At 40.8% G+C, this 3855-nt stretch overlaps 1 long non-coding RNA gene across 1 annotated transcript in view; it reads right to left on the bottom strand.

Moving 5' to 3' along the window:
- Nucleotides 1–594: 594 nt before the first annotated feature.
- Nucleotides 595–3855, bottom strand: part of LOC116699461 (uncharacterized) — a 17404-nt gene continuing 14143 nt past the window's right edge. The window contains exon 3 of the long non-coding RNA XR_004334433.1: nt 595–604. This is a non-coding gene — a long non-coding RNA (uncharacterized LOC116699461). The remainder of the gene's footprint in view (nt 605–3855) is intronic.

The following is a 3855-nucleotide window of genomic DNA, read 5'->3' as shown; positions in this document are numbered from 1 at the left end:
GATCTGGGGAGTGTCTATCGCCACATCTTTATAATGTATACCGTCTATGATCACTACGCAGGAACTTCAGCCCTAAGGAGAACAGCAAATTAATCACACTGCGACTGTCACTCCGGATGTGAGGCGAGTGCAGATTTGAGATGCTAACAAGAGACTTCTGTAATGTCAAAATATATACAGTGTATATATGCTTATATATATATATACACATATGTGTGTGTGTGTAATATGTGTATATAAAAAGAATGTGTATATATACTGTATGTATGTGTGTATGTGTCTATATATGTGTGTATACGTGTATATGTATCTATAAATGTTATAACATTAAACATACATGTGGCACAGGGAATCCTTATCAATAATGTTGTCTAAGTTAACAATTTATCTTTGCTATCAAAAAATACACGTAGCAATTCATGTTAATGCCATTTTAGACTTATTTTAAAAATAATTACCAAACATTAATTTGCCATCATCGTGAGCATGTTAGCATGCTAACATTAGCTACTTATTATTATTTAGCTCAAATATAAATGCAGTCCAGGACCAGATCACTTCTGCTGAATACTATAGGCACTTGATTAGTTAAGTTTTAACTAAACTCTTGTGCAGACTGACATTATCATTCTGGAGCCAACACATCAATCTTGCTAAACAATGTATTGATGCATCCGTGTTTATTGCTAGCAAACGGATAGAGAACTAAACTAACTGAAGACTAATCTCAGTTTCTAAGAAATGAAAGTTCTATGATGCCAAGCTCCAAACAACAGATACACTTTCAGCATACAAATTAGTTCTCCTCACATCTGCACTTGTAGGCAATCTCAGGAAAATTAACGTACACTTCTGGTCAAAGGTTTGGGGTCACTTAGAAATTTCCATTGCACTCCATTATAAAACAGAATACCAACTGAGATCAGTTGCATTCTTTCGTTTTTTTAACTAGGGCAGCAGTTTTCAGTTTACAGTATGTGCTTACATAATTGCAAAAGAATGTTTTTCTAGTTAGTTTTTTAAAATGATATCATGATTATCATTAGTAAACAGAAAGTGCCTTTGGAACATCGGATGAATGGTTGCTGATAATGGGCAATGTAGATATTGCATTAAAGATCAGCCCCCCACTCAGATCAGCTGGTATTCTGTCTAACATCGAGTGGAATGGAAATTTCTAAGTGACCCCAAACTTTTGACTGGTAGTGTAGACACACACACACACACACACACACACACACACACTGGGCCACTTTTCCATATGGATAACCCTGGAGTTTTCTTGTGCGCTGTCGGGCTGTTCAGTTGAGTGTCTCAGTGTGGTGGCAGCAGGTCTCAGTCACATTGGAGGCAGGGGGTAAGAAGGGACCATAATCTCAGTCCACCATCCCTCTGACATGGCTCACAACAACATCCATTTATGAAATTGAGAAAGGGAGGTGAAGGGGAACACCATCTGAGTTTCTGGGACGGATGAGGTGGAAAATAGAATCTGAGGCAACATGGTGACACAGTTGCAGCAGGGTGCATTTCAGACTGTGTGCATGTTGGCTGTGTAAGTATTACAGACGTGGACACTGGAAAAGAACCCCCACATTAAAATACATTTAAAATGAAATCATAACTCAGGAAGCTACACTCTTGAGTCACGTAAAGATGATTGTTCATTACTAATGTTTGAATCAGTTTTCAAACTAGCATGAGGCAACCAACATGAAAAGGACAGTATGCAAATGAATTGGAAGGCACTCAAACAGAAGATAACGTTGAAATTTAAGAACAAAATGCTCCCCAAAGTGGTAACTAAGTTGTCTTTATTGTCAAGCATTCACACTGTGATGGTCCTGGGTTTTGTATGTTCACTTCTCATGTGCCATTTGTATTTCCTTGTGTGTTTTCCCACCTTTGTGATTGTCTGCACCGCTCTGATGTGTTTCACCTGCCCTCATGGCAACCCTCATTTCCTTTGTGTAGCCATGAGGTGCATCTTACTTCCCTTATTTGATAGCTCCTCAGTTAAACTGAGAGTTGGTCTGGCCCCTCAAAGCTCTTATTCCTGCCCCGAGGAGCTATGAGCAAGTTTAGAGAGAGCAGTGTTGGGTACTACTTCCAAAATGTAAAACATTATAGATTACTAGTAACTGTCATTGGAGAGTAATTAGTTATATTACAACATTACTGTCTCGGAATTGTAATGCATTACACTACTTTTGCATTACTTTTGAGTTACTTCAACCAAAAAAACAGCGGAAGTTTGACTTGTCAGCTAGCGTGTGAATTTCACCACCGGATCAATAAAGTCTCCTCTTTATCCACTTTAATACATCATATAATTCATAACATTTTGTAAAATGTATATGAATATGCAAAGTAAAGCCATAAAAATAGATAAGTATAATGTACAATAGGCCATGAAAATACTCTGTTAAAACTACCTTACAGTTGTATTGAAGTACGGCATTGTTGTAAAATGTGTTAAAGCATTGGAAATAGAAATTAATGTTTAGTTTAAAACTAAAGGTAGTCTATAGGAAATTATCAATTATAGTGTGATTAAAACACACTATTTACATTATTTACAGTACTTGCTTTACAGCTGATATGTTGAAAAAGTTCACAACCTTATTTGTTTAACAGTAATTTTGTGTTGTTGTGAACCGTCACAGGAAGGGCTTTAATTTTGAAGGAGCCTACACGGAAGTTTTTGTGTACTCTTGCTAGCCTTCTGAGATGAACGTGAGACGCTAGATGGTCTAAGAGCTATTTGGTTAATCCCTTTGCGCATGTGCAATAGTGAAGATTTTTTTCACGCCCTGTGCCCCGCACGGGCCTCTCTCCCGTCCACAGATACTTTATATTACAGTGGCATGACCAGAGGAGACCTCTGTGCTGCCGTCGTGGCGGAAACACCGCTCCATAGGAGGTGTGTCACCGCGTCCCCCCCACTACCTACAGGGGAACAGCCAAAGCTCACCGGTCATGGCAAAGAAAGTAGAGCTAGCGGTCATACTAGCAAAAAGCGGTACTGTTCACTGCCGCGGCCCTGTAGGTGGTATACTAGTACACGTGGTCAGTGAAGCCAGCATGGACCTGGTTTCGAGGAGGTGTGGGGGTGTGTAGGCCAAAAAAAGGGGCCGCTGGATGCAGAATGGAGGCCAGGCTCTGCCGCTGTGGCGGGACCCGGGTTAGAGGAATGCTACTTAGCATTCACAGAAGTAACAAGAACCTTAGCGGTGGGCTGGGAACCAGTCCAGAGACAGTCGCCGTAGTGGGACTCCGTAGTCCTCCCCCGATGATCATGTGTAGGCAGCTTTAGACACAGTGGTGCTTTGGGCTTAATGCTAACAATGCATTCTCAATGCAGAGCTCCCAGTGACAAGGCTAATATGCTGATGTTAGCAGGTAATATTTAATGGGATCAGCAATTTAGTTTAACATGTTTATTCACCCATTAGCAAGAGTTCTTAGAGGGTGAAGCCTATTCAAAATAGAACTACAAGTGAATAAATTGCAACCTGTCACCACACTGTCAAAGTAGCCACCCACTACATCTTTGAGCTCACATGTGAAATGTGTTTTGTAGGCTCATAAATCTAAGTTACTAGCCAGGAAAACCAGATGAATCTGCCAGCTCATGATTCATTTTCTCTGGAAGATACATCTTGTCCAGCTCCAATTTAGACAGATTATTACCTATCACGACCATCCATCCATCGTCATCCGCTTATCTGGTGTCGGGTGACAGGGGCAGCAGCTCCAGCAGGGGACCCAAACTTCCCTTTCCCGAGCTAAATTAACCAGCTCTGAGTGGGGGATCCGTACGCGTTCCCAGGCCAGGTTGGAGATATAATCTCT

This window comes from Etheostoma spectabile, chromosome 12, assembly GCF_008692095.1.
Source record: "Etheostoma spectabile isolate EspeVRDwgs_2016 chromosome 12, UIUC_Espe_1.0, whole genome shotgun sequence".
Classification (NCBI taxonomy): Eukaryota; Metazoa; Chordata; class Actinopteri; order Perciformes; family Percidae; genus Etheostoma; species Etheostoma spectabile.
Note: the sequence above shows the minus strand (reverse complement) of the source record. Positions and strands in the feature narration are given on the sequence as shown.